The sequence below is a fragment of the Tamandua tetradactyla genome, chromosome 2, assembly GCF_023851605.1.
Source record: "Tamandua tetradactyla isolate mTamTet1 chromosome 2, mTamTet1.pri, whole genome shotgun sequence".
NCBI classification, from domain to species: Eukaryota; Metazoa; Chordata; class Mammalia; order Pilosa; family Myrmecophagidae; genus Tamandua; species Tamandua tetradactyla.
In genome coordinates, this window is record NC_135328.1 from 717,253 (window position 1) to 737,226 (window position 19,974).

Consider the following 19,974-nt stretch of genomic DNA (forward strand, 5'->3'; position numbering starts at 1 on the left):
TCCTTGGTATTACATTAAGCTATAGAGAATTACAAGGCCTTGTTCCCATTCTGGACCCCAGGAGTTTGGGTTGTTTAAATGAGCTGTCCAGATAGGTTGATTTAGATTATGTGTTACAGAAAATTTAGTTTCTAGGCATAACAAACCTCTCTGCCTTTGGTCTCATATAATAGGTGAAAGTCTAGAGTACACACACTATCATATTTTACCTTGTATTCTGATTTACCTTATTCACAGCCACATTCATTTCATTCTTAACTCTAATTGAGAACTGATCTCTTTTTCAGTTACTTTAACTATTATTGTATAGAGCTATGCTCACTTTCAGGGCTGCAGCCCTCCATCTCTGGGTCTTAGGTGTCACAGAGCTGCTCAAGGTTCCAGGGAAACACCAGCTGATGCACAGACAGCTCAATGTCTCATAATATAGAAATGCATTTACAACTTCAAACTAAGTTTGGCTTCTCTAAGGGCTTACAATCTAGGCTCCAATTTTCTTATAAGTGTTTTCTGAAAGAGACCTTACCATATTTGTTCTTTTGTTTCTTGCATGTTTTGCACAATACACAGACCCCAAGTTTCATTCAGTTCATCTGAGTGCCGGCAGACATCCTTCCTTTTTGTAGCTGCACCATATTCCATCACATAGCATATCACAGTTCACCATTCTGCTTCTCAGTTATTGTACCTTCGACTCCCTCCATCTACTGGGCATCATGGATAACGTCCAAAATAAACACCATATCTAACAGTATCCTCACCTTGTTGTACAATTGCCAGCACACATATACTATATATATACATACACACACATACATGCAAGCATACACATTTATAAAATCTATTACTTATATGTTCACTAATCCAAGAAACATTTACTGGACTCTCACTATGTATGTTAATTTATGTGTCTGAGTAAAGTCACAAAAAAGTCCTTGTTTAATGTCTTTAGTAATCCCTCTCCACTCCCAGTATTTATTGCCAAACAGCAACCTTTCAAACATCCATGAGATGAGTGATCTTCCTAAGTCTTTTAAGGTTCTGCTCTATGCATTCTCATGCTTTCTCTTCCCATCCTCTCATCACATCCATCATTGGTTAAAGGGGGTCACATTATTTATTAAATGGAGAATCATCCCAATTTGGAGACATAAATTCCCTGAAGTAAAAAAAAAAAAGAGAAACATTTTTTAAAACAAATTAAATTTACTATATAAAACATACGCATTTCCGTTCCAAAAAGAAAGAGATAAAAGTTTTATTTTTAATAAGCTAAGATGAAAATCCTATGCACATGTGAAAACAAAATGCTGCTGTTTCTTTGCATTCCTCTTATACTAGTTGATTCTCCAAATATCTGATATTATTATATATTAAATTAATATATTCATAATATATTATATAATGTTTAATATAGAAATAGAAATAACTGTCTTTTTTTCTTTGAGTCAATAATATTCACTCTAGGAATGGGCTCTAAAGGAAAATGTTTTTAAAAGGGAAAATTATAATTTATAAATATGTTTGATAAAGTTAATAATTGTAGAGAGTTAGAAAATGCAGTGACCACTGGGAAAATAATTAATTAAAAATACAGTGTAAGTCTCCCAACAGTATGTAGCTTTTAACAGAGATGTTTTCAAATATTGTGTTATACTGCACGAAAATTCTTATCTTGTAATATTGTAGGAAATATATGGATGCAAATTTGAATGTATAACATGATCCTAAGTTAAATATATTATCAATAAGGGAGAAAATAACCTGGAATTTTACTTGTAAATTGGTCAAGTTTATGGTGATTCTATTTTCCTTGATGCTTTATGTGCTGAAGAGATTTAAACCCCAGATTGGTGGGACCACAGTGGGCAGGGTATGTTTTTATTATTTTTAAGGCCCATTGAAATCTGGTCTTTCTCTAAAGTCATATGATTTCCTGAAAAAAACCTCACATATGAACTTTTTTGATACAGCTCCATGCCAGGGCCCCAGGAAGCTGTTAATTAACTCAGAAAGGAGTCAAGTTGCAGAATTTCAAATGCCAACTAGCTCAGCTGCAGTAAGTCTCTCTGCTGATTTATAAATGCACCAGTGGATAATGTTTTCTCTTGAGCCTTCAAAGTGCTGCCACACGTCCTCTTTGAAGTGAAATTTACTCATTGTGGCTAATGAGACCTCAGGGGTATTTCACCACTATTTGAAGAACTTGCTAACCATCCAATTATTACTTAAATCATCTTTAATTTTCAAATCCATCCTTAAGTCTATCTGAAGACAAATCCCAAGAGGAAAAACTGAGTAAAAACTAACAAATTAACTAAATGACACTGTGATTTGCTAATTGTGATTTTGACAAATGAGCTTAGTATGGAGTTTCTGGATATTTCGTATTGTAAGAAGTCGCTTTAGGAAGATAACTATGGTTATTTAAAATTTTTTCACTATAATATTATTTTTTTGTCAAGCCATCCATTATGTTGACCATAAGTTGCGTGTATTGCATTCAGGCATGTGTTCAATGGCAGCTATAACAAAGAGACTTCACACCAGACAACGTGCCCAGGACTTCCTCAAGGCAGTTGTTACTGTTCTGAGTGTGGAATTAAACTAATATTAGGAAGATGAAAATGGTTTCACTTACTGAATTATATGCATAAGTTAAAATGCATTCCCTTAAGCCATTTAAATTTAGTGTCACAATAACCTACGGAACGGGAACAATAACTCCTAGATTGACTCAAGAGAATGTGATCATTCTGAGCAACATATTCATGATAGAAAAACAGCTCACAACACTGAGACCACATAATGAAACTTAGTTTGATGAAACATTTATAGTGCTGGCCATGGTGATATTTGTGATAGTAATTGCCAAAGAAAGCTTAAGTAGGCTTTAAACTAGCCAAAGAACTATAAGGAATATAAATTTTCATCTATGAAATAGTCTTCAATTTGTCTCATCTCTGGAATGAAACATAGAGTCAGATCAGAGAAGGAGCATATACTTACAAGGTTAATCTGTGTGGCATATTATTTGGGATTGGAGCCTAGCGGTCCTTAAAAATTTTCAAATATCACTCCCTACTCTTCTCGCTTGTAGTCCTCTCCCCCCCTTGTCGTAGACCGCCCACTTCCCTAGCCAACCACAAAACCTCAACCCTGTCCCCCAACCTAACTCCTGTCCTAAGCCTAGTAACTGCTTCTTAGCTTGTGTGATTGGCTACCCTCCCCTGGAGTCCATGCCCTAACTCCACCTCTCCTCAAACTGTATATAACCTGAGGCTCACCGAGCCTCGGGGTCTTCAGCTGCTGATAACCATGGCATAAGCTTGTACCCACAATAAAGCTACCTTGCCTTATGCCTTAATTGGCTCGGTCTCCAGTCCTTTAGACCCGCAGCGAGGCACTCGTCGTCCAGCGCGCGCCCCTTGGTTCCCCTGAAAACTGAGCTCAGCACGGCAGAGCGAGGTAAAGCCCATAAACCCACAAGCGGTACTGCAGACCGCAAATCTGTCCAAACTCAAAAAAGATTGAAATCCATTCAATGGATATGAGGGTGACCCATTAAATGGTCATCTAGCTTCTACTTAAACAGCTGGAGTGGTGGGTTTCTTTAGAATTCCTGCATCTATGAGTTCCCCAGGACCTAGAGTCCTATGGAATGGAGAAAGGGCAGTCTACAGACTTAGCTTTAAAATCAGCCAGGTCTATGAAGGTAGTTTTCCAAAGGTGGAGTTCCTTCTACCAGGAAAGTCTGTTTCCAGAATACATGTCTAAGGACGGAGTGAAAGAGCAACATTGGAAAGACAGTAATTCAATTTCAAACTGGAAGGGTAAACCAGAAAGAAATGAAATATGGATCAGCCCACATTTGGTAGGAAAGTAGTGCAGGCACAGTTTGACATTTTACAGGTTCAGGAAGTATTTTCACAGAATTCGGGTGCCTGCCAGTGTTCTTCTTATGTGTAGCTTTGTGCATTTCAATAGACACAAATTTATATTATCAGGCAACAAAACACTCAACAGCATTCATGTGCTTTCAGCCCAGGAAGACATATTCTAGGCTGTCCACCAGAAATGGGAAAGTTTAGAGTAGTGATCAGTGGTCAATTGCTGGCCTATGGACATATAATCTCTCATAGAATTTCAATTTTAATTCTTAAAATTTGAGTAGAAGTGGGCGGGCCAAGGTGGCTCAGCAGGCAGAGGTGGCTCAGAGGGTCACCATGCTGGAGTCCCAGGTTCAATTCCTGGTGCCAACCCTGTGCAAAAACAAACACTTCCAGTGAAAGCTAATATATTTATAAGTAAATAAATAGTGTTTAATAGAAAATGACATGGATAGAATCACAAAACTTGGGAACACTTTCTAAATTACTTAAGTAAACTGCCTATAGAATGGGGAGACCTATTTAAGGCAACAGAATGAGATGACAAGTGAGAAATAGACCCGTCTCCTGATCCTGAACCCTGTGTTTTTATTCACCTTCACATTTCTACAATCACCATACGCTTGGTAAATAATGTTACGTCATGAGTCCACTAACTTCCTCATTAAAACATACGGTGCCATGACAGGGAGGCTGGGTTTTCACAGTCTTAGGGGAAATGCTTTCAATCTCTCACAATTAAGTGTGGTGCTTATGGGCTTTTCATATATGCCTGTTATGATATTGAGGAAGTTTCCTTCAATTCCTACCTTCTGAAGTGTTTTAATCAGGAAAGGGTGCTGGGTTATGCTGAATCCTTTTTCAGCATCAATCGATATGATCATGTGATTTTTCCCTTTCAATTTGTTAATGTGCTGTATTACACTGATTGATATTCTTGTGTTGAGCCACCCTTGCACTCCTGGTATAAACCCCACTTGGTTGTGGTGTATAAATTTTTTAATGTGTCCTTAGATTCAATTTGCTAGTTTTTGTTGAGAATTTTTGCATCTATGTTCATTAAGAGGACTGGCCTGTAATTTTCCTTTCTTGTAGCATCTTTATTCAGTTTTGGTATTAGAATGATGTTAGCCTCATAAAATGAGTTAGGTAGCATTCCTTTTTCATTAATTTTTTGGAAGAGTTTGAGCAGAATTGGTGTTAGTTCGTGTTGGAATGTTTGATAAAATTCCCCTGTGAAGACATCTGGCTCTGGGCTTGTCTTTGTGGGAAGGTCTTGATGAATGACAGTCTCTTTACTCATGATGGGTTTCTTCAGATCTTCTATTTCTTTCCAAGTCAGTATAGGTAATGCATGTGTGTCTAGAAATGTGCCCATTTCATCTAAGTTGTCTAGTTTTTTGGCATATAGTTGTACATGGTATTTTCTCATGATTTTTAAAATTTCTTCAGAATCCATGGCAACACACCCCACTCATTTCTGATTTTATTTACATCCTCTCTCTTTCTTCGTCAATCTAGCTTCAGGTCCATCGTGGACCCAGCTGGCTGGGAAGATGGAGGCATGAAGTGAAAGCTGATCGCAGCACCCAACGCCTGGTGGACGTGCTGCTCACTGTGCTTGACAGGGCACCCGTTCACAGTGACTGGTTGGGCAACTGCTCCCACCACCCAGGGGTGTGGTCCTCCATAACAGACAGCCAGGCATGCTTCCAGGGTCCCCAGAGGTGCTGGGGGCTTCAGAGTCAGTCAGGGAGGTATCCTGATATCCTTTATTTCTTTATAAATACCCTTGAGTAGTTGTTCTATATTCTTTGCCCCCTCTGGTGTTTTGATTTGGTCATCTGGCTGAGCACTTCTACTTGGATCTTCACATGCTCTGTGATTTTCTGTTGTGTTTGGGACATTTGATTATCTTAATAAAGTTATCTTCCAAGTTGGTTTCTTCACCCATGTAAAGTTTTGTATTTACTTGGTTTTGCATTGAAGGTCTCCTTTTGCACTTGGTTTGTCAGTAATTCCCCACCAAATGCCTGAATCTCATATCTGTGAGACACTACTCTGACCACTTTATCTGATGTTAGTATAGTGACTCCAGCTTTCTTATGGTTACTTCTTGAGTAGAACATCTTCCATCCTCTGACTTTCAACCTATTTTTATCTTTGCATCTAAGATGAGTCTCTTGTAAACAGAAAAAAAAAAACTGTATCATATTTTTTAATCCATTTTCCCAATCTGTGTCTTTTAATTGGGGAGTTTAATTCATTAACATCTGAAGTCATTACTGTAAAGGCAGTTATTGATTCAACCATCATATTCTTTGGGTTTTATTTGTCAAATCTTCTCACCTCCTTGTGCCTGATGAGTTGTAAGCACTTAGTCTTATTTGGCTTACACTGATGTGTAAATCACTTTTCTCTCACTGCTTTCAGGACTCTCTCCTCTTCAGTATTTGATAGTCCAATTAGTATGTGTCTTGGAGCGGGTCTATTTGGATTGATTCTATTTGGAGTTCACTGGGCTTTTTTAATTTGAAATTTATGCATTTTTATAAGGATTGTGAAGTTTTTGCCAACTATCTCCTCAAATATTCTTCACAGCCCTTTACTCTTCTCTTCTCCTTCTGAGATACCAATAATTCTTATATTTGTGTGCTTCGTGTTGTCAATCATTTCCCTGATATCCAATTCAAATTTTTCCATCCTTTTCATCATTTGTTCTTCTGAGTGTTCAAATTCAGTTGCTCTATCCTTTAGTTCACTTATTCTTTCTTCTGCCTCTTCAAATCTGCTGATGTGTCTCTAATATATTTTTAATTTTATCAACTAAATCTTTCATTTCTGTAAGACCCATTATTTTTCTGTTTATTCTTTCAAATTCTTCTTTATGCTCTTCTAGAGTCTTTACTATATCCTTTATCTCTTTAGCCAACTCATTGAAGTTATTTAAATTTGGTTGCACATCTTTGATGAGTTGTACCAAATTGTGTCTCCTCCAGTTTTTTAATTTAGTCATTTGGCTTGGCCATATCTTCTTGCTTCTTCATGTGTTTTGTGATTTTTTTGCTGGTTTCTTGTCATTTGATTATCTTAATAAGGTCATTTTGAAAGTTGGTTTCCCTTGTTGATTTCCCTCACTCGTCAAATATTTTGTGTTGCTTGGGTTTTTATTGATGGCTATTCCTTTGGCATTTAGCTTGTCAGAATTCACAGCCAAACAAAAGCATAGGCCTAATGCAGGGGAAGCAATTTTTTTGAAAGCTGTTAGAGGCTGGGCAGAAAAGCAGCTTGCCAGACTGCACTTTCCCAGTCTTCTCAACAGATGGTGCTTCTGAGCCACCTTTTCCCCACAACCGCACCTCTCCATAACTGCAGCAGCCCATTGGGCAGGGACCCAGCCAGGCAACAATCCAGTCAAGGCCACAAGCTTCCATGCATACTGGAAGCTGTGGGCTCCAGGGGTGGGAGCTGGGCACTGCGCACATTGACTGAGGCACTGCTTGTGGGCACGATGGGTCTGGTGATTCCCAAACTCCTGTGTGGAAAAACTTTGGACTGCAGGACAGAGAGTTTCTACATCTCCAGCTTGCAACCAGCCCAAAGTGCCCTCCTTTTCACCGGCCAGCAAGACCCAGGCTGGGGTGCACTCACAGTCTTCAGGGGAGGGGGAAGGATTCTGGTGTTGCGAAGCAGCTCCTTCCCTTGCCCTCTGCTCATGTATGCAGTGGGTACTCTGGGCCTCTGTGGAGAAAGGATGGAGGCAGGAGGACCCAGCCACTCTCTTGCTGGCCAATTATCAGATCAGCACTGGTTTACATCCCCCTCTCCTCCAAAGGAGAGGGTCTCCCAGTCTGTCCCAAAAACAGGCACCTGCAGCTGCCTGCCTCAGGGATGGGGGGCCTAGTTAGTGGGCACCAAGCAAGGTCTCTGTTTATGGATAAAACATGTCTTCTGGCCCCAGGCTTCTCACATGGGAACTCTGGTCTACAAGACTGAGAGGATTGGCTTCCCTAGCTGGCTGCAGAGATGCAAGTGTGCTACCCCTCGACTACCTGAGCTGGCTGGCACATAGAGGTGGGACCCAGGTGTGGTCACAATTGATGACAACTACCAAAACTTCCCAGTCATAAAATTCTCTACTTTTTCACCCAGGTTCTCCCTATATAATGCAGTGGTCCTTCTCTGGTTACCTGAGCCCTGTAACTAATACAATTTCTTATTGTTTTTTGTTTTTTCTCTAGTTATTCCATGGTGGAGGAGTAAGCTCTGCTGTTCCTATTCTGCCATCTTCCCAGAGGTCCTCTACACACTTTACATTTAACACAATTAATCCTTACAATAGTCCTAGAGATGGGTAATATACTGCCACTTACAAATTTGCAAACGAAGGCCCAGAGGTTAAATGTCTTTACCCTAAAGTCACACAGTAAGCTAGGATTTGAGTCCTTGCTGTCTGATTGCAAATTTCATGCTCTCTGAACCCACCCTACACTCCTTCTGTAGCCTCATATGGTAAAGCTGACAAAGAAAGGTGGCAAACCATATTGGCAGAGAATAAGACAGGGGTGCTCAGCTTTTCTTAAGTGAGCACCCAGGACTATTGTTTCTAATCACCCCAAGGCAATGGCCATTCAGTTAAAGGACAAGAGCGTGGGTAGATCACGGAGGCCAGCAATAAATGCAAAATCTCAAGACTTTTGAGACCCTAGAGAGGGAGAAAAATGCATCCTCATGCTTCTGCAGAGACCACATACACTGTGTGGTCTCCCCCCGTAAGAGAGACTGGGGTTGTAATAGTTTGCTAAGGCTATCAGAATGCAATATAACTGAGATGGATTGGCTTTTTTATAAAGGGATTTATTTAGTTACAAATTTGCTAAATTGGGAAGGCACATGGCAAGGTTTGCTGGGCTTTTCTCAGAGCTTCTGAGTTCAAATGACCTTCTCTGGGGTGGTTCCTTTCCGCATCTCCAAAGGTCTGGTCTGAGCTGGCTCTGAGTTGCATTGGGCTGGACTGTGCTGAGTTCCTTGGAGCTGAACTGAGCTGAGCTGTTTCTCTCTGAGTTCTCCTTTTAAGACTCACTCATTGCAGAAGGCACTCCATTAGCCGACCAGTGACATAATCAGTCATAGATGAAATCCTCATGCTGGTGATTTCAGTCCACAAGCAACAGGATTGGGTATCATCACCTGGCCAAGTGATGATATTACAAGCCCACCCCTTGTCAACTTGTCAACTATATACATCACCTTAAATCATACTTAATCTCTAAATAGAACACAACAGACATATTTTTCACAATCTCCAAATAGAAAATAACAGACATATTTTTTGCCTAGCAATGCTCATCTGTCCTGCATAAATTCATTAAATCTTTCCATGTACAAAATATATTCATTTCACCACAAAATCACAAAAGCCTTAAATCATTTTGGTAATAATACAAATATGGTACAACTCAAAAATAGTAAAAAATCTCATCAAAGTTAAATTACAGGCATGGTCTGACTCAAGACAAAATTCTGCTCTGGCTGTGGACCTGTGAACTTAGAGCAAATTATCTGCATCCAATATACAAAGAAGGAATAGTCCTAGGATAAACAATCCCATTGCCATAGGGAGAAACCGGAAGGAAAACAGGGATAACTGGATGTAAACAGTTCTGAAAACCTGCAGGGCAAACTCCATAGATTTCAAAATCTGACAGTCATTCATCCTGGGGCAGTAGAGAGCAGCAGTCCCACTCTTTCCAAGGGCCTAGGCAGCCACCCTCTCTCTCCAAACGCTGGGATGAGGGTTGTGACTTTGGAGAACACTGGGGAGACCCTTTTTTTGACCCCACCCTCCTCAAGCATTTAGGTAGCACCCAGATTCTCTGACATCTCCAGAGTACATGTTCAACCCCTTCAGAACAATGAGTTGGCAGCCAGGCTTCCCCCAACCCCTGGGGAATGTGCTCCACCCTCTTGAAGGCCTAGGGCACCAGAACTCTTCCTGAAAATCCAGGCAGAAGGCCCACCCTCTGCCTCTGGGGCAAACACACCCCCTCCACATATACAGGTGGATTCACTCACATGACCCAAGGTTTCTTGGTTTTAGACCCTAACTTCCATGTTCAGCCAGCCTCCAAGGCCATCCTTCCTTCAATCTGTCCCTTTTATGTCGCTTTTAGTCCAGATTAGCAGTGGTTTTGTTAATACAGGTTTCACAAAAATCTGCTGACTTGGTATGCAGTATACAAGGATTGAGGCCCTCAGACAATAGGACCTCCCACCAATTCTTTCTGCATAACTCCAATCCTCGCTTGTCCTGTGATGGCTGACTGGTTCCATGTTTGGTTAAATCTCCATGTGGGGCACTATTCTCTGGGGTATCACTTTCTGGAAACCCAGAATTTTCCAGTCCATCAATTTCTGGTTTCTTGGCACCCAAAAGTTCAGTCCTGAGCCTACCCCTTTCTTGTTACATTTTACTGTAAGCTGCAAGGAGAAACCAGGCTGCATCCTCCACATTTAGCTCGGACATTTCCTCAGCCAAGTATTCCAGATCATCACATTTAAATTCTCCCTTCCATCCAGTTGCAGGAATCAATTTTGCCAAACTTTATGCTACTTCACAACAAGGGCTACCCTCCTACCAATCTTTAAAAGAAGTATCTTTAGAGTCCATAATTCCACCAACAGTCTCTTCAAAGTAATCTAGGCTTTATCAAGTTCCTCACAACTGTTCCAGAATCCTCCCTTTATTTAAAAAGCCATTTCAATATGTTTGGTATTTGTAAACACAGCAGCACCTAACTCCTCTGGTACCAAAATCTGTTTTAATTTACTAAAGCTGCCAGAATGCAATACACCTGAGATAGATTGGCTTTTATAAAGGGGATTTATTTAGTTAAAAGTTTACTAATTTGGGAAGGCACACGGTGATGTCTGCTGGGCTTCTCTCCTGGCTTCTCAGCCCAAACAGCTTTCCCCGAGGCAGTTCCTTCCTGCAGCTCCAAACGTCTGGGTCTGAGTCAGCTCTGAGCTCTGAGCTATGTTCTGCTAAGCTGTTTCTCTCTCTTCTGACTTCTCCTTTTAAGCCTCACTCATTGCAGGAGGCAATGCCCTTAGAGGGTTGCCCTTAGACAACCACAGATGTAATCAGTCATAGGTAAAATTCATATGCTGATGATTCAAGTCCACAGCAACAGAACAGCGGTCCCACCATCACTTGGCCAAGTTAACACCTGAACCTAACTACCTCAAGGATTCTAACAGAAAACAAGGTATTTGGCTATGAAACAATCTAAAAGCCATATGAGTAGACTCTCTGATCCTCACACTTAGCTTTAAATCACTGGTTTGTAGGTCTGGGTTCAACATTTTTTGTACAGGACAAGCATTTAGCAATAGCCACCAATCCCATGGGCTTAGAGTTACTCTCTCCCATGTACATCTCTAATGTTAGTGATCACACTGACTCAGCTTGCACTTCCTAATTAGCAATCACTTTCCTAAAGCATACTGGGGACACAATTCCCCATCTCACACTCAAGATGGGGACCTCCCAGCCATCTGGCTGAACCACCTCTTGAACTCTTCCGTTTCCCAAGACCACTTCCTGTACCAACTGCTATAGGTGAGGGTCACCAGAAGTAAAACTTTGATGGGGATACTTATAAAACTGATTTATTGAGAGAACACTCTGGATGGTGGGAAACAGGATAAGGCAGGGGAAGAAAGCTCAGTGAGGATGTGGTTTCAATGGGACAGCAATTTCAGTCAGTTCTAAAAGTGAATATGAATCAACCACCAAGTTGGTCACCCTGGAGGCAAGAGGGCTGGCCTTTGGCATCTCCTGTTTGTCACTGGCTGCCAGCTGCTCCAGGACTGTATGACCTCCTGAGTTAGACCATGCCTGTCCAGTTCAGGGCATGTCCCTGGGAAGGAGGCAGATGTGACCATTAACACGGACAAGAACAGCAGCCAGAAACAAGTGCCCAGGTGATGGAATCCAGGTGGACCTCCAAGAGCCTCCACTGCAGAGGTTTTAAGAGAAGGACAAAGAACTGGGGTCACTCACATAACTTGAGGGGAGCCCAAAGGGTAGAACAAGAACGGGCAAGCACTGTCTCGATTTCACTGGAGTTCCTCAGTTCTCGGCCCCAGTGTGGGTCAAGTTTCTGGACCAGGACTTTTCTGGCCTCTGCAGCCACTGGAGATTGAGATCTGTGACCTAGCACCATGAGGACCCAGTTCTTTCCCCAAAGACTCACATATCTCCCCATGAAGTAAAGACCAAAGGTCCACAGATGTCCTGGAGCCACCTGTCCCAGTTCCCACCCTTCTCTTCCTGGGAAAACGCTTCTGAAAGAGTCATCAGTGCACTCTGGTCTTGCTCCTTCTGGGATGGAGCTGGGGAACCTGATTCCAAAACCCTGTCCCAGGAGACCCAAGAGGAAGTAAATAGTGGCTTAGTGAGGAAACCCAGAATCTTCCTCTACTGGCTGGAACAGACAGACCCATCTGCTCTTCATCTTGGGCTCGGCTGGGTCCAATCAGAGGCCAGATGGGCAAGGCCTCTCAGAGTATTTTGTGGATTTTAATAGAAAACAATTGTTTTCCTTTCTTTACATCATTATTAAAAAAAAAGAGTTGTTTTTTAATTGTATTTCCATGAGAGGAAGGAAAGCAGCACCCATTTGTCTGAAATAAGGAGGCCCCATTTTTTTCTGTCTGTCTCCAAAACCATGCATGTGTGCTCACACACATACACACAGGCACACATGCACACACCGTGGCTTTTAGCTCTCATATGGGGGAAGTCGTGGCACTCAGGGCTTGAGAGGAAGCATGGTGGTTGACAAGGCCCTGTCCCTAGGAGCTCCCAGACTGCTCCCACCAAAGCTGACCTGGGATCTGCTGGAATATGGACACCTGCAGCTGAGGGATCAGACCAGTGACTCCTCTCTGCCCCCTCTCCTTTCATCTACTCATCCCCTCAAGATCTGCTGATTCCCCAAAACAAAAATCCCTTTTCTCCTCTTACCTAGATCAAACCTTCAGATGAGTGTAGCTTGAGTCAACAGCTGGACCCTAACCTCACGCAAGACTCTAAGCCAAAACCACTTTCAGACCACAGACACTCAGACACTGTGTGAGATAACAATGTTTGTTGTTTTACACCTAACTAAAGTTTCGGTATAATTTGTTCAACAGCAATGGATAACTAAGAAGGTAATTCAATTAAGAAAGGAAAGCCTTTTTTTTTAATAAAGGGTAACAGAATAATTGGATATCCTTATAGGAGAAAGATAAAACTCAATCTTTATCTCATAAAATATAAAAAATTAACACAAAATTGATCACAGACCTAAATGTAAAGCTAATACTATAAAGCTTCTATGGGAAATAAAAAAGAAGAATATCTCTGCAATCCAGGGATAGGCAAACATTTCTTAAATAACACAAAGGCACTAGCCATAGAAGCCAGCATGGATAAACTAAACTTCAAGAAAATCTTTTAAATGTATATTATCAAAAGAAATCAATAAAGAAAGGAACGGGCCAACTACAGACTGAGAAATATCATTTACAGCACATTTATGTGACAAAGGACACATATATACACATTTAAAAGAAGGGGGAAATATTTGAATAGCTATTCACAAAAGGCACAAGAATGGGAGTAAGCACATAAAATGATGGGCAAAACATTAGTAATTAGGAAATACAAATTAAATGAGGCACCACTCTACACCCATTAGATTGACAAGACTAACTACAAGTTTTGGTGAGGATGTGAAACAACTGGAAATCTCACATGCTGCTCCTAGGGATGTAATGGCACAAAACTACTTTGGAAAAAGTTTCACAGTCTCTTAAAAAGTTAAACACAGACAGCCACCACAGTACACGGAGCTCCACAAAGGCAGTGCCAGGGCAAGCGCTGGCCACTCTGGGCCTCGCAGAGAAAAATAACGAGACATGGGCAAAGGAGACCCTAAGAAGTCGAGAGGCAAAATGTCATCATGTCTTCTTTGTGCATTCTTCAGGAAGGAGCACAAAAAGAAGCATCCAACGCTTCAATCAACATTCTGAAATGCCCAGAGAGGTGGGAGACCATGTCTGCTAAAGAGAAAGAAAATATGAAGACATGGGCAAGTGGACAAGGCCCATTACAAAAGAGAAATGAAAACCTACATCCCTCCTAAAGGGAAAACAAAAATGAAATTCAAGGATCCCAAAGCACCCAAAAGGCCTCCTTCAGCCTTTTTCTCATTTTGTTTTAAGTATCACCAAAAATCAAAGGTGAACACCCTGGACTATCCATTGATGTGTGGGTTTGAAAGGATTATGTAACCTAGAAAACCCATGTTTTAATTCTGATCCAATCTTCCTTTTAATCCCTATTCAATAATATAGGTTGGAATCTTTTGATTATATCATCTCCATGGAGATGTGGCATGCCCAATTGTGGGTATTAACTTTTGATTAGATGGAGATATGAGTATACTCATTCCAGGTGGGTCTTGATTAGTTTACTGGAATTTAAAAAAGAGGAAGCATTTTGGAGACAGCAACAGAGCCACAAGAACCATAAGAGCCCATGAAGCCAGAGACCTTTGGAGATGAAGAAGGAAAATGTCCCTGGGGGAGCTTCATGAAACAAGAAGCCTGGAGAGAAAGCTAGTAGATGTTGCCACGTTCACCATGTGCCTTTCCAGTTGAGAGAAACCCTGAACTTCATGCGTTTCTTGAGTGAAGGTAACATCTTATTGGTGCCTTAATTTGGACATTTTTATAGACTTGCTTTAGAACTATAAACTAGTAACTTAATAAATTCCCCTTTTTAAAAGCCATTCTGTTTCTGGTATATTGCATTCTGGCAGCTAGCAAACTAGAATTGGCAATGTTCCAGAAACTGGGAGCGACAAGGAATAAGCTGCTGAGCTGAAGGAGAAATACAAAAAGTACATTGCTGCATACAGGCTAAAGGAAAGCCTGATGAGGCAAAAAAAAAAAAGAGACATCAAGGCTGAGAAAAGCAAGAAAAAGGAGGAGGAATATGAAGATGAAAATGATGATGAGTAAGTGGTTCTAGCAATTTTTCTTCTTGTCTATAAAGCATTTAACCCCTGCATATAACTCCTTCCTTCAAAAGAAAAATATTGAAATATGGGTGGTAAGTTTTGATTAGATGATTTCCATGGAAATGTGTCTCCACACATTCAAGGTGGGATGCTTACTGGGGCTCTTTAAGAGGAAACCATTTTGGAAAAAGCTTTAGAGCCACCAGAGCCCATACAGCCAGAGACCATTGGAGATGCAGAAGGAAAACGTCCCTGGGGGAGCTGTTTGAAATCAGAAACAAGGAGAGAGCTAGCAAATGTCACCACATGCCTTCCCAGATGACAAAAGTGTTCTGGACCCATTGGCCTTTCTTGAATCAAGGGGTCTTTCTCTGGATACTTAAGTTGGGTATTTTAATAGCCTTAGAACTGTAAACTCACCTCATAAATTTCCTTTTTAAAAGCCATTCCATTTCTGGTATAATTGCATTCTGGCAGCTTTAACAAACTAAAACATATGGGTTTTTTCATCTTCAGTTGTCTCTGATACACCTTATCCAAATAATTGGCATTATGTTAACTGAATACCACTCTGTAACTCCAAAAAAAACAAAAAAGCAGCAGCTGTTTGGTTGACAATTATGAATGCTTCTAAGTAAATAAAATTTTTTTAATTAAAAAAAAAAAGGTGAACAGAACTACCATAGGACCCAGCAATTTCATTTCCAAGGATTTATCCAAGGGAAATCAGAAGTCTACATCCCTAAAAAGATTTGTATGTAGATGTTCACAGCACTTTATAACAGCCCAAAATAAGAAATATCCCAAATGCCTATCAACAGGTAAATAAACCAACTGATAACCCTACCAAGGAATAAAACTCAGCAATGGAAAGGAACAAACCTGCTGAAAGACACAACAATATGAATCCCAAAATCATCCTGCTAAGTGAAAGAGGCCAAGTAGGACCGAGTACCTCCTGTATGACTCTATTTCCATACAACTCTAGAAAAGGCAAAACAATCTAGAGTGATAGAAAGGAGGTCAGTGATTGCCTGAGGACAGGTGAAGAGGAGGGCAGATGACAAACAGGCATGCAAAAAACTCCTGGAAGTGGTGACAGAAATGGGTGCTATCTCGATTACAGTGCAATTTCTACAGGTGTATCCTTATGTCAAAACTAACCAAACTGTATACTTCAAATATGACCAACTTATTGTACTTTGATCATAGCTCAATAAATAAAGGAAAACAGTTACATTCATCATTGTTTTAATACACTGTGCATCAACTAGGATGGCTGAAAGACTGACAATACCATTGCTGGGAAGGGTGTGGTGCAACAGAATTCTCATACACTGCTGGCAGGAGTGCAAAGCGGTGCAGCCATTTTTGAAGCCTGAATGGCAGTTGCTTGTACTGTTAAACATACACCTACCTACCCTGTGATCCAGTGAGAAAAGATATAAAACAAACCAGAGCTACTATGGCAGAGTCAAATGGAGTCAGGAGGCCCCCCAGCAAGTGACTCTGCACATCTCAGCCACATACCACACACTGCCAAGGTGTGCGACCCCAAAAGTCATCTAAGACATCTGGACACCACGAGCCAACCAAGAGATAAAGAAATCTGTAAACTCTCAAACTTGAAGGGCATTTGGAAAGCTCCAAGTATCTACCAATCACAAGTCTTTCCAAACAATTTATGTAATCACCTCTTTTTTTCTTTAAAAATTCTTGCTTGGAAACCCCAAGACAGGACCCAGTTTGGGCTGTTCCCGAATTGCAATTCTAAGGCCCCAAATAAATGCTTTTGTTGCCTTGCAGCTCAGTCTGTAGTTTCTCAGTCCATACCAGCAAGTCCTAAATCTTAAGAGAAATGAAAAAAGAAATCCACATGCCAGAAGTCCACAAAAATAGTTATACATGAATGTTCATAGTGGCTTTACTCATATAGCCAACAAGCAAAAGCAACCCAATATACAGAAAAAGGAGAATGGATAAACAAATGGTGGTGAACTCACACAATGGAACACACACACACACACACACACGCACACAAAGGAAATATTCTTTTTATATATAAAATAATAAAATAGGTTTATTAGTTATCAATTAATATAGAACTGATGGAGCAACATGAATGAATCTCAAAAGCATGTTGCACAAAAGAAGGCAGAAATGAATACATGGCATATGGTGTATTTATATATGTATGTATTTATTTATATGATATATTAATTCCATTGATTTGGAATTCTAGGAAAGACAAAACTATAGTGGTAGAAAGCAGATTACATTTGTCAAAACTCATCAAATTGCATACTTAAAAACTGAATGCCTCTGAAAGGTGATTTTTAAAAAGCAGGCAAAGGATATTTTCAGATAAGAAACTACAAGAATTCACTGCCAGCAGATCTGCACTACAGGGGTTTCTTCCGGCTGAAGGAAAATCATGCCAAACGGAACTATGAGCTTCTGTGATGTCTGGAGATCACCAGAAATGGTAAATAGGTCCCTACACAAAAAGACAATCTCTTTTTTCTACCTGATGTGTTATAATATGTGACTAATTATAGCAAAAACATTAGAATCATGATATGTGATGGACAATATACATAGATACAATAACTGTGACATTTATAGCATAAACATAGGCAAGGGGCTAAAAGCATGTCCACGTGCAAGATCCTTACATTTTACCTTAAGAGGTATAATATTAATTCTAATACACTGTGAAAAGTTAAGGATGTATATTGTAATCTCTAAAGGAGAAACTAAAAAGCTAGTTAAAATGCAAAGCGGTATAGCCAAAATGCCAATAGAATAAAATTAAAATGGAATTCTGCAAACCATTCAATTGACTCACAGAAGACAGGAACAGAGGAATAAGCAACAGGAGGCAAATAAAATACGTATCGTACACGGAGAGCCCTAAAGCTCATCGTATCAATAACTACAGGAAACAAACACTCCAATTGAAAGGCACAGATTATCAGAATGGATAAAAAAAAAAGCAAACCTGACTATATGCTGTCTACCAGAAACACACTCAAAATGTAAAGACTTAGTTAACTTGAAAGGAAGTGGACGGGAAAGGATATGCTATGCTAACAGTAGACATAGGAAGGCTAGGATGGCTATACTAGTATCAGATTAAGTAGATTTCAACACAAAGACTATTACCAGACATAAAAAGTGATGCTTCAAAATAATAAAAGGGTCAATTCATCAGAAAGATACAACAAACTTAATGTGTGTTGCACCTTAGAACAGTGTTTCAAAATACATGAGGCAAAAACTGACAATTTAAAAGAGAAATAATTCCACATTCCAAACTGATGTCATCAACATCCAGTCACCCCAATTTATAAAATAACTAGACAAAAAAGAAAAAGAAAAATCAATAGGGAGATGAAAGATCTGAATGTAATAATCAGCCAGTGTGCTAGTTTGCAAGCTGCCAGAACACAATACACCAGAACTAGACTGGCTCTTAAAAAAGTAGATGTAATAAGTTACATGTTTACAGTTCTAAGCCTATAAAATTGTAGAAACTAAGGCACCGACAAGAGGGTACCTTCACTCAAGAAAGACTGATGAGTCAGGAGCCCCTCTGGCAGCTGGGGAGGCACGTGGCTGGCATCTGCTGGTCCCTTGCTCCTGGGCTCTGTGCTTTCAGCCTCTGTTCCTGTGGGGGTTCCTCACTTTGCTTCTCCAGAGCTGGCTTTCATGTCTTCGCTCCCCTTGGTTCTCTCCAGGTCTGAGTTGCTTAACATCTCACGGCATCTGCTAGGCTCCAAGCATCTCCAAACACCCATGTCTCTGTTCTCCAAGTGTCAGCATCTGCGTCAGCTCTGCCATTTCTGCCATTTCTCTAGGTTCTGTTGTTCCTTCAACTCTTTGTCATTTCTGACTCTCTCCAAAATGCTTGCAGTAAACTAATGAAGACCCACCTGGAAGGGGTGTAGTCACATCTCCTACCTAATCAAAGGTCACACCCACAACTGGGTGAGCCACATCTCCACGGAAATAATCTAATCTAATGCTTCCACATACAATACTGAAACAGGATTAAAAGAAACAGTGGCTTCCACAAGATTGCATCAGTATTAAAACATTGCTTTTCTGGGGTACAGAATACTTTCAAACTGGCACAGCCAACTCACCTGATGTTGTCAGAACGCACAGCAACTGCACAATATAGATTCTTTCAAGTGCATGTTCAACAGGACACACAACATGCCGAGCCACGAGGTACCTCCCAATAAAGTCTGACTGGCATTATAAATAGTTCTGTGACCTGTTAAAAAAATCTGTAAGATATCCAAGAAACTGCCCAGTTTAGAAATCAACCGAGAAGGGTGGTGAGGAGGTGGCCGCATCAGGCACACAGGCCTCCTTTGATGGCTCACTGGGGTAGCCGCTTCCTGGTGGACACCGGGCAGCAAGCCCCCCACCCCCACCCCGGTCCGCTGGCCGTCGCGCCATCCAGGGCACTCGCCAGGGAAACACGCCCGACCCTGCGCCCACCTGAGCTCCCACCGTCCGCTCTAGAACTTTCCTGTGCAGGAGGAAAGCCCAGCGCTCGGTCCTCACGTCACTCACGGACTGTGCCGCCGGGCGGGGGGGCACGAGGACGGGGCGGGGAGAGGGGTGGGGGCGGTCGCCAGAGAACGAGGGCGAGGGGGGGCGGTCCCCGGAGAACGAGGGCGAGGGGGGGCGGTCCCCGGAGGACGCGGACGGGGGTGGGGGCGGTCGCCGGAGAACGAGGGCGAGGGGGGGGCGGTCCCCGGAGGACGCGGACGGGGGTGGGGGCGGTCCCCGGAGAACGCGGACGGGACGGGCCGCGGGGAGCGTTGCGTGCGGGCCTCGGGGCCCCGTCCCGCCCGCGTGTGGACTCCACGCCACGGTCGCCGCCCCCGCCCCACACACGCCTCCCTCGTGTCTCCCGCGTCCTCCACTTCTAAGGGGAGGGGACCGCGGCCGTCGGCCGGTTCTGCAGCCTTAGGATCTCGTCACCAACAGCC

General features: G+C 41.6%; 1 long non-coding RNA gene across 2 annotated transcripts in view; it reads right to left on the reverse strand.

The window, feature by feature from the left end:
- LOC143665088 (uncharacterized) overlaps nucleotides 1-19,566 on the reverse strand; it is a 61,697-nt gene extending 42,131 nt beyond the window's left edge. For both annotated transcript variants that reach the window (XR_013166766.1, XR_013166772.1), the window contains exons 1-2: nucleotides 19,478-19,566; nucleotides 19,114-19,247 (exon numbers count right to left, since the gene is read on the reverse strand). This is a non-coding gene — a long non-coding RNA (uncharacterized LOC143665088). The remainder of the gene's footprint in view (nucleotides 1-19,113; nucleotides 19,248-19,477) is intronic.
- Nucleotides 19,567-19,974: the final 408 nt, after the last annotated feature.